The sequence below is a fragment of the Meleagris gallopavo genome, chromosome 8 (assembly GCF_905368555.1).
Source record: "Meleagris gallopavo chromosome 8, MGAL_WU_HG_1.1, whole genome shotgun sequence".
In the NCBI taxonomy this organism is placed as follows: domain Eukaryota; kingdom Metazoa; phylum Chordata; class Aves; order Galliformes; family Phasianidae; genus Meleagris; species Meleagris gallopavo.
The window spans coordinates 17,129,798-17,140,906 of record NC_139411.1 but is presented as its reverse complement, the minus strand read 5'-3'; the positions used below and the strand labels follow the sequence as shown (position 1 = coordinate 17,140,906).

The following is an 11,109-nucleotide window of genomic DNA, read 5'->3' as shown; positions in this document are numbered from 1 at the left end:
AATGAAGTAGTAACTTGATCTTTTGCAGAAATAATTATAAGCGTGCAAACGAACAGTGAGTGTCTAGCATGCTAATCTGCGGTATAACTTCCCTCTTAAGCGAGGGCTTCCTGGCACAGAGCACGCTGCTGGCTTTCTGTATGAAGCTGCAGAAGGCAGACACCAGGGGGCACTGGAGGCTTTTCAGAATGGGGAAAGTTTTGGTTTCGACCAGTGAGTTTCACGAAGAAAACCATACGTAAGAAAGCATTGTTTCTTTGTGATCCTCATTCAGCCCACTCTCAGCAGATCTGAGGAGGGTTCTTTGCCTTGGCCTAATCCCAAAGTGTTTCAAAAATGCTCTGAAACGAATGAAAGAATGCCACTAAAATATGCTTGAATGCTCTTTTTTTAATGGTGAGAACTATTACGTGAACTTAATGTATTGCAGAATAGAGAATCCTCCTCTGTTTCTTCCTGCTAAACCTACACGTGTAAATTTTGGCGGTGTCTGCTTGCTGAGCTATGCAGGGCACTATATGCACAATTAAAAATATTACCTGTCCCCATAATTTCATTCTGTAAGGAGATAAATATTGCTGTTGGATGTGAAATAAGAATAGGAAAAACTAAATTCCATGGTATATGAGGAGCGTACACCAGGAACTGCTCAGGTGAGCTCTGGCCACCCCTTGCTACGTGTTGTTTCTGGCCTTGCAAACAAGAAGTTGTACAGGTCTTCAACAGGAGTTTTTTCCTAAATCAAATTTCAGGTTATTTTCAATTATTTTTAAGCCAGTCTTTATATGGCTGGTGACTGCATCTCTGTGTAAGGATTATGAATTCTAATTACTAGATGGTGGTTAATGAAATTAGTGTTCTATCTGGCATCAGAAATTCAAAACAATACATAATTACTAAAAGAGTATGATTTGCATGCTTTGTGATAAAGAGTGTTAATGAGTTGAGTATAAAAATGCTAGGGTTTTCTTAAGAAGAAAAATCAAGGATTTCAAAACAGCCTCTTCGTTTTCCTCTGTGTTTCTTTACATATGATTGAAAAATAGCAAGTGTTGTTTTTTATCTCCGTAAACTTTATTTAGAGACAGTCTTTTTATTTAACTTGAATCAAAGCTTTTTGAATGCTGTATTTTTTTTTTCATCAAGCTAAATTTGTCTTTAATATTGAATGCCGAAACTGTTGCCCATAATGGGCCATAGTTGGACTGTAGTAATGCTTTCTGTAAACTCCCATGCTGGGTGGTGCAAGGCTACAATACAGTGATGTATAATGAAATATATCTCATTTTAAATTGTGGTCTTGAAATATAGAGTTGGATGTTGCCAATTGTCTTAGATGGTTTGCTTCAGTGGAAACAGAAGACCCATCAAAATAGGCAGAGTCAGCTTGACATCACTCCAGCCCAGTGTCTGTCTCAAGGAATAGAAGGTAACAGAGAAAAGGGTTCAACAATTCTTCAGTTACCAAATGTGCAAGAACCTGTTTTCAATGCTGGATCTTATCTCCTGTTGTAGTGACTGGTCTGAATTGTGAAGAGCTATATGTGTGGCCGCCCCCATGCTGGGTCCGGTCTTGTTCAACATCTTCATCAATGACCTTGATGAGGGGATAGTGGCCACCCTCAGCAAGTTTGCTGATGATACGAAGTTGGGAGGATTGGCTGACACGCCTGAAGGCTGTGCTGCCATTCAGCGAGACCTGGACAGGCTGGAGAGCTGGGCAGTAAGAAACCGGATGAGGTTCAACACAAGCAAGTGTAGGGTCTTACACCTAGGGAGGAATAATTGCATGCACCAATACAGGCTGGGGGATGAGCTGCTGGAGAGGAGCTCTGCAGAGAGGGACCTGGGCGTCCTGGTGGACGACAGGTTGGCCATGAGCCAGCAGTGTGCCCTCGTGGCCAAAAAGGCCAATGGCATTCTGGGGTGCATTAAGAAGAGCGTGTCCAGCAGGTCGAGGGAGGTGATCCTCCCCCTCTACTCTGCCCTGGTAAGGCCTCATCTGGAGTACTGTGTCCAGTTCTGGGCTCCCCAGTACAAAAAAGACAGGGATCTCTTGGAAAGAGTCCAGCGGAGGGCCACAAAGATGGTGAAGGGCCTGGAGCATCTCCCCTATGAAGAAAGGCTAAGTAAACTGGGTCTGTTTAGCCTTGAGAAAAGAAGACTGAGAGGGGACCTGATCCAGGTTTATAAATATCTGAGGTGTGGTGGCCATAGCGGTGAGGCCAGTCTCTTTTCAGTGGTACGTGGAGACAGGACGAGGGGAAACGGACATCAGCTGCAGCATAGGAAGTTTCGCACGAATGTGTGTAAGAACTTCTTCACGGTGAGGGTGACGGAGCACTGGAACAGGCTGCCCAGGGAGGTTGTGGAGTCTCCTTCTCTGGAGATATTCAAGTCTCGCCTGGACGCCTACCTGTGCGACCTGGTGTAGGGAACCTGCTTTGGCAGGGGGGTTGGTCTCGATGATCTCTAGAGGTCCCTTCCAACCCCTACAATTCTGTGATTCTGTGATTCTGTGATTCTGTGTGCAGTGTGATATTAATTTGGAGGCCTATAAAAGTCTGAAACTATTTTTTGAATCTTGTTAGGTTCATAATCTCAATGCTAATGATGTGTAGTGTGAAATGCATTTTCTTTCACTGCAGTTTTGAATTTCCTACCTTTTTTTTTTTTTAATTGAATTGAATTTGGGCTAGTGTTAAGAGAATAGGAAAGAATTGGTCTCCTAAATCAGTTTGTTCTGTTTGTATCACATCTCCTCTTGCTCATCTTTTTTAATGGTACCATTTGTCTCTCTTTGTTGTTCCGGTGCCTTCATTGTACTCACTGTCCTCTGAATCTTCTCTGATTTTGCTGATACTTTGAGAAATCCTGTCTACTTCAGTTCCCAGTGCCCATTTTCCTGTCTTGTATATGGAGCTTTAGGTTGCTCATGCTAGTGACTGTTACCTACTAGATACTGCTACATTGGTAACTTCAAAAACATAATTCAAATAATATCTGGTAAAACAGGAAGTTTACCCAGAGTTCTTCAGGGAGAGGTCCTGTAGAAATGCTTAGTATTAATCTATTACTTCTGGATAGAACAGGACATAAGTAGCACAACAGTATTAGGAGAGAATGTAGGCAAGTTCTGTAAGAGGAACATCCAGCTGAGATCAGCGCAATAACTGTGCTTATGAGGAAGATGATGTCTGAATTTTGTTGCACAGAAACAGGCTGCCTATTTTTATTCCTTCATCACATGCATGTGCTGGCTGCACGTGATCTTTATGGCAGCAGGAAAGCTGAATCTGAAAACGACTGTGAAGAGAGAGGCTCAGCAAGGACAAATGTCTTTCCACTGTATGTTCAGTGTTGGGAGAGGTGAGCTAGCATAACCTACTACTCTCCTCAGTCGTCTAACTAACAAACCTGGAGGTGCAGCAGACCACTCAGGGCCTTTTTCCAATTTTTGATCAGTAGAGAATGGAACTTTTTTTTTGCAAACTAAAGGAAGAAGATGATGAGCTATTGTCCTAGCTGCAGTACCTCCTGGCCTCTGGAAATGCATCAGTTCTCATCGAGCTTCACTTCTTTTTCTTCTTAACTGGTGCATATCCTGCCTGTGAACAAAGCATTACATTTATTGGGGTACAAAAAAAGAGACTAATATACAGATTTCTTCTTTCTTTTTTTTTTTTTTCTGGATATCAGATGACTTATAGTGCAAGAAGCCTTAATCAAGTGTGATGCTGTAACAGTGAGGATTGGATTGCTCTAGAGCCGGTTCACCCATAAGTAGATGACCAATTTTGTCTAGAGAAATTGCCATAAGGTCAGTTTGTTGCACTCGACAGCCTTTTCCTTAGTTTTTTGAGGCTCAGTAATAATAAAATCCCTATTAACACTCTATCTATAGAGGGTAGCATTTATGAGGCCACAGTTAGGCTTTATGACCACAGCAGCTTATCTGCTCTGAGACAGGTTCAGTGCTATATCCAATCTTGTCACCCTGTAAAGGCACCCTCACATGGCTGTAAGGACTTGCTGAAGTGCGCTGGGGTGCATAGCTGTGTGTCTGTCATGTGCTGTGCCAGCCTAAACCTGCTGTGTGTTGGGCAGCTGCAGCTGTTGTCTGCTGCATGCACAGTGTACGAGGGCTTTCAACTCTCTTCTGGGAGCAAGGTTATGATGTAGTTTGCAGACAGGAATGCCTTTTTTTCTTGTTGCTTTCCTAGTGAGGCTTTAAGAGCTGATGCCACTCAGTCTCAGAGATGGATTTCAAATGATCTCACCCTAGCGATTTTCCAAGGCCAGGTTTTAGTGAAGCACATTACTGCACTTCTAATTTACATCTGCATCTGAGACAGAAGACAGTCTGGTAAGTTTCAGGCACTTAGGGAATACGCTTGTGCAGATGTCTGCAAATATCCTCCTTGGAGTTCTGGTGGTTTCTTCATTAAAAAGTGATACAAGCCTTGAAATCTAGTGCTTCACTGACTAAAGCTGCACAGCAGTCCTGCAGACTTCGGTGCATTCTGCTGGGTCACTTCTTGCAGATCATACGGACAATAACATAAGAAATTAAAACGGTTCACTTAGCTGCAACTGCCGCTCTTCAGGTATGTTGCCTGTGTGTGTTTCATTGGTGGCCTCACCTTTTGACTTCCTCTCTTTTCTCATAGAGGGTCAGTGCTTTAATGCTATGGTGCTTGTTCAGTGTATGGTACCTTTCAGATGCCTGCCTTGCAATTTTCATGTATCATCTAAATTCTTTCATTTCTAAGCTGTTGCCCTTTACTGGAGCAGAACAGTGAGCATCTCTGAGTTATTGTGTGTCTAAACACTCCTGGTTCTAACACTGATGTTCTGGGCTGGCAAAGAAAGGGAGCGGTAGCTCTTCCTTTCCTGTTCCTGAAGGAAGAAAATTCTGTACTCTTGAAATGATGTTAGCAGAGAATTTTCATCTTACAATTGGCAAGAAAGGTGTGTCTATTTTTCTTGATGTTCTAAGGGAGAGAACAGCAAAAAATACCCTCTTCTATCCTGCGGAACAGACTAAAAATCTGCTGTGTAATACACACTGGAAGCAGGTTTAAAGTGATTCCAGATGTGAGAGAGGTAAGTAAAACTTGGGAGTATGTCCTGTCTCATCTGGATTAGATCGGATGTCAGGGGGAAGTTCTTTACAGAGAGACTGGTGAGGTTCTGGAAGAGGCTGCCCAGAGAGGCTGTGGATGCTCCATCCTTGTTCAAGGCCAGGGTGGATGGTATCCTGGGTAGCCTGGTCTAGTACCAGATCTGAGGTTGGTGCCCACCCCCTGTGGCAGGGGCATAGGAACTTGATGATCTTTGGGGTCCCTTCCAAATCAAGCTATTCTATAATCTGCATGTGTGTCATTTGCACATGCAAGTACACAAGCATGCGTGTTCCTAGCAGCCTGACAGGGTTCTGTCTGGGTGTAAGGCTTCCTATTCATCAGGTGTTGTTATCCAGTCTAATAGATCTGCTTCTCTACCTGTAACATTAATTGCCACTGATGGGATAGGAGATGGACATGAGTGTGAATTGAATGAATAAGTATGAGTGCATGAAGGGGGCTTACACCTGCCTATTTTTTGCAAGGGGTCTTTTGGGGCTGAGGTGGCCAGAAGGATTGATGGGAATTAATCCCCCATCAATTTGTGTAATCCTCTGCGAGATGTCTGGGGCTGCTTCCAGCCCCCAGTCCCTGATGGCTATGTCACTGCAATTATCGCTGCAATATGGCATGTTTTTGTGTAGAACAATGCAAGAAAATATTTCAGTTTCTTAAGATAATAACACAGCTGACTTGTATAGTTCATTAAATATATGGTAGCAATAATTTTAGTTTGTGTCAGGAAACAGCTTTTCCCCAGAAAATCTGAATAACTTCGGAGACCCAAACCACAGTGGAATTCTGAAGTAATCCCTTAAGTCATGAGGAGTTGCTATGGGAACATGCAGGTGCTCAAGCCAAGATCATGGAATAAAAAGATCATTTATAATTATCTAGGAAAAAGCAGTGACGCTTTTCCACGTAAGAAGTACTGTCTGTATTGTCCTAACTGAAGAGAAAGAAGAATGCACAGTGCGTACTTTTTTAGCATTCCGGGTCTCTGCTGAAAGAAGTAAAAAGTACTCTGAAAAGCATTAAGAGCTGCGTGTCAGAGCCGTGCTGCTCCTGAGGGAACCAGAGCCTTGTGGGCACAGGGACAATTCTGTGATTGTGACTTAACAAATTGTGCTTACTGTCGATGGCAGACATTTTATAGAGGCCTCATCTGTGTGCTCACAGTGCATGTCCTGTCTGCAGGGCATCGGGGCAGCTCCTCTTGCAGACCTGTTGCTCTCCCAGCTCAGTGTGACATGCATTTGGAGGCCTGTGTTGCTCTGCTACAATTTTACCTGTGCCAGTGATACTCCAGCAGCTAAGTTGGAGGCATTCTCTTGCTTTGTGTGTGTGTTTGTTTTGAAAACATGTGTCCTTCTGAAACTGTCAGCAAGGCTAGAGGGAAAAATGTAAGCTTTCCATTTAATAACAGAGTTCAGCTTAAATTCTTTCTTTCTTTTTTTTTTTTTTTTTAAATAAGTTGTAAATTTGGAGGAAAATACTTGTGAAGGTGTTTGCACTTTCTGCTAGGACTGTACTCAGCCCTGGTGAGGCCACATCTCCAGTACTGTGTTCAGCTTTGGGCCCCTCACTACAAGAAAAACATCAAGGCTCTGGAGTGTGTCTAGAGAAGGGCAAGGAAGCTGTGCAGGGTCTGGAGCACACGTGTAATGGAGAGCAGCTGAGGGAACTGGGATTTTTCAGTCTTCAGAAGCGGGAGACCTTATTGCTCTCTACAATTCCCTGAAAGGAGGCTGTAGTGAGATGGGGGTCGGCCTCTTCTCCCAGATAACAGTGATAGGAATGGCCTCAGGTTGTGCCAGGGGAGGTTCAGGTTGGATTTTAAGAAAAAATTGTTCTCCAAGAGTGGTCAAGTATAGAAATAAGCTACCTAGGGAGAATGGTGGAGGCACAGTCCTTGGAGGTGTTCAAAAAACGTGGAGATGTGGCACTGAGGGACATGGTTAGTGAGCATGGTGTTAAGGGGCTGTTGATTGTACTAGATGATCTCAGAGGTCTTTTCCAACTTTAATGATTCTGTGATTCTGTCAGATCTGCAGGAAGGTGTTCCTAGTAGTGCTTCTCAGCATGGAGGTTGGTTCTGGCTGTGCAGGGCTGCCAACAGGGCATTATTGCAGAGTTTTCACCTTCTGTAGCAGCACTGTGCTTACAATACTAGGCAGGGTTAGGGGAAACAAAGAAATCACGAAACATAGGGAAGGCTTAGATCTGTCTGCAAAGGAATTCAGGCACTTTGCTTCTGTTAGCAATTAAGGGTTTTTTACTGATGGCTTGTGGTGACTTCTTTCAGTTCAGGCCTGAGCATTTGTTATTGTGTATCCTGGAAGGTCTGCCCTCTGTACAGCTGTACCTCAGTTTAATTTCTGCTTCCATTGGGCTGTGACAACAAGCCCCTGTCCTGGTCTGGCACACAGCGTAAGGTAGACCCACAGATACACTCCCAGCCTGAAAAATGATTCAAGCAAAAAGGACTGAACGTCTGAGGGAAGCGAACAGCCTCCTCTAAGACTTCCCGGAAGCCTCAAGGTAAGCCAGTGGCACAGAGGAGCACGGATCTCGTTACAAGGTACTACGCTGCCTGCTGACAGGACGTGGTTATCATCACACAGAAACATCCCTGTCTTCTAAGGCGATGTAAGCTAGGTCTGCCTTCTTACTTCTGTCTGCATAGGACTGAACAGGAGTTGCAGGCACTCCTCTCAGGACAATGCACTGTGTGCTCTGTAGGTGGAGCGTCTTGCTCCTCCACTGCATGGGGTGCTGGCCCTAAAGCTGAGACAGTGGCGACGTCAGCCCAGCACCTCTGGGCCTGAAAGCCCACTGCAGCACACGTGTTGTGTTGGGGGGTGGTTGTGCTCGGCATCGGAAGGGGCTGCCCTGCTCACTTTGTACACCTTCTCACTGTACTCTAAGGGTAAGTGTTGTCTCTCTGGAGCCCTGTAGATTAGATGTGAACAAGTGCAGACAGATGAAAAACTTTGACCAGATTCAGGGAATGAACTCGTGTATGGTGTCAGGTGCTCTTGTTTGCTGTCCGGTGGGTCTTCACTGGATCAGGGGCACCGCTGCTGCCTTGTTCACATTTTCATTTACTCCCACTAAGCCTGGGCAGAAAAGATCCGTCCCTCAGCACTTCATCGCAAAACCCTCATTTTACTTTTTTTCTACGCGTCGTTCACCTGTTCCAGCATATAACAAGCAGACGTTCGTTATCCGCTTCTGTCTCCAGGAAGAAATGACGAAACGCACACAACAGAAGTATAAAATAGCTGCCGTCGTCGCCCCGCTGCCCTCGGCCTCCCGGCTCCGCTCCGCCCTCGCTCCCGCGGCGGTTCTCCGCGCTGCCGCAGACAGGTGCCGGGCAGCCCCGCTCGGAGTCGTGAGGCGACCCCCGCCCGCGGGCGCTGAGCGGAGCACCCCTTCCCCCCCGCTTCCCCGTCCTCCTCCGGGCCATGGCGGCGGGGGCGGGCCGGGGCGGGGCGGAGCGGTGACGGGCAGCCCGGCCGGCCGCGGAACCGCCGTAAACAGCGGGCGAGGGAGCCGGGGCTGCCCCAGCCCCGCGGGAGCCCGGCCGGTCCCGGCCCGTCGGAGCCGCGGCTCGCCGCCTGCCGGCCCGGGCATGGGCAGCAACAGCAGTCGCCGCCGCAGCCGGAGGAGGAGCCGCCGGCCCGGGCCCTGCGCGGGGCACCAAGGTAGGTTCGGCCGCCGCCCCGACCGCGGGGTTCCGGCGCGGGGGGGGGCCGGGCCGCTCGTCCCACGCCCGCGGGCACCGCGGCCCCGCGGCAGCGCCCTCCGCCCGCAGGTGGCGGCGAGCAACAGGCGGCGGCCGCCGAGCGGCCCTCGGTGCGGGGCGCTGCCGGGAGCGGCTCCAGGTGCGGCCGTAAGAGGCTTTCCCCGCTGCCGCCGGCTTTGTCTGCTCTGCCTGACCTCGTCTCGCGGCGCGTTGGCGCTGTAGGTATTAACGGCGCTCGAGAGGAAAGGAGAGCCGATCGGCTGGGTGGGAGAGGCGCTGGTTTTGCCCTGCGTTTGTTTCGGGAGAGGACGCGAATTTGCGTTCGGGTAGCGATGTGGAATGGAGGTGATCGGAGTGAAAACTTTACGCAAGGTGTGCTGTCGTAACCCGACCGTACGGAGCCGTGCGGCTGAGTGACAGGCGGGGAAATAGCCCGAATTCTTTCGTGCCTCCAGGAGCTGGGAGCAGATAAAGTACTCCTCGGGTTGTTCTCGAGCGTAACTCTAACTTCAGCACACCGGCAGTGCGATTCAGGCTAAAAGCAGAACGTACGAAGCCGAGCTTCGGGCTGCAGTGTGAGAAGCAAGCGGCACCGCCTTTGGAACGGGCAGAGTGCGTGTGCCCCTGAGCAGAGCCAGCTTGCAGCAACCCCGCTGCAATAGCTCGGTAGGGAGCTGCTCTGGCAGCAACAGCAGCTCGCTTTGAGAACGTCTGCCTTTAGTTTGAGTAGCGTCAGGCCAGACGGGTTGAACTTGCCACGGATTCTTTGAAAAATGCTTATTTATCAAGCCTATCTTGTTTCCTTTGATACCTGTCAATGACTGTGAATTCCTATTGATGTGTTGTGTTGTGCTGAGCTCGCATCTGGAGCGGGACAGCTGGGAACACCAAGGGTCCTGGCTTAAGGGTGTGTGCCTGCTGTGGAATGCCGGGAGCTGTGACCCAGCTGTTGGTGCCAGGCTGCCCGGAGCAAGCCTGGCACTGTGCTGTCAGAGCCAGACCTTCCCTGGATGTCACGGTGCTGCAGCTGCTGAGACTGATAGGACTAATGAAGACTGAGCGACTGTCTTTTCACTGGGGAACTTGTGTAACTTTGGTTACATCTGATGGGAACCTAAAAAAGTTCAGAATTTGCTAGTTGTTTGTTGTGGCGGTGGTGTTTAGGGATGCTTCTTTAACTTGACTTTCTGCTAGCTCTAGTCAGCAGGTGTGCTCATAGAGGTAAGCTGGTGGGAAAGGGCCAGGTTTCTATTATGGGCTGATAGGTTGGAATAAAAGCTGTAACGTTTTTCATAACTCAGCCTCTGTCAGGGCTGGTGGAGGTAGCCAAATGAAGCAGTTACCATTCTAGCACTAGGAAATCCACCTGTCCCCTGGCTGATTTAGCCCAGTCTGAAGTGTCATAAGGAAATACTGCTTCCTACAGGATGAGGGATTTTTAATTTCTATTATTGCAGTCTAAGCCTTTGGACAGGCAACTCTCCCATGTCCAACGGTGAAAAGAGTCCATCTGCTGAGGCTGTCAGCACCTGCTTTGGCAGCACGCCAAACTCTCTTCTCTGCCAGCCTGGTTTCCTTACTGCTGTTCCAAGCACTGTTATTAATGGAGGAAGCAGATTGGTGCAGGACATGGCCACTTCCAATAGTACTGACCAGGGGAGGAGTGGCAGTTCTCCTTACAATTTCTGAAGCATGAGGAAAATGAGTCTTCTGCTCTTAATCTTTCCCATCGTAGCTGTCAAAAGCAGTCAGCCCTGAGGTGACTGATAGCCAGCTTCGTAAATGGCTGTTGGAGATGTGCAGACAGGAATGACTGTACCATTCTTTATTTGTGATTTTTATTTTGTTTTGTGTAAGTCTTGTATAAGGAGCTCTTGGTCCTGTAGAAGTGTCTCATGACTATTCTGTAAGAGGTGGTTGCTGAGCTCCTTTGCCAAATGAATAGGCTGTGATGGGCAGAGCTTGAAGGAACCTGGGTGCCATTTGTGCTGTCTGCTTGTGGCAGAGCTCAGCATTCTGCAGGAGTTTGGATGCAGTTGGCAAGATGGGGAGGCACTTCCCCTCTGCTGCAGAGAGAGGTGGAAGAGAGGCAGGAAGAAGTATAACTTATTTGTAGGTGGAGAGCTGTTGTTTCAAGTGCACTGCGTTTTTGTCATGGCACCTTTTAGGAAAAGTCTCTTCTGCTTTTTTTCACCTGATTCTTGCTGTACATTCCAAAATGCGTGGTGTGTTTTA

The 11,109-nt window shown here is 47.7% G+C and overlaps 1 protein-coding gene across 11 annotated transcripts in view; it reads left to right on the top strand.

Moving 5' to 3' along the window:
* The first annotated feature begins 8,693 nt into the window (after positions 1-8,693).
* Positions 8,694-11,109, top strand: part of MARCHF8 (membrane associated ring-CH-type finger 8) — an 82,078-nt gene continuing 79,662 nt past the window's right edge. For 5 of the 11 annotated variants that reach the window (XM_085229085.1, XM_085229087.1, XM_085229081.1 and 2 more), the window contains exon 1: positions 8,738-8,833. The gene's annotated coding sequence lies outside the window, so the exon portion shown is untranslated. Of the gene's footprint in view, positions 8,834-8,957; positions 9,093-11,109 lie in introns of those variants that run through there. The other 6 variants (XM_085229086.1, XM_085229082.1, XM_010714448.4 and 3 more) reach the window with 4 other exon arrangements.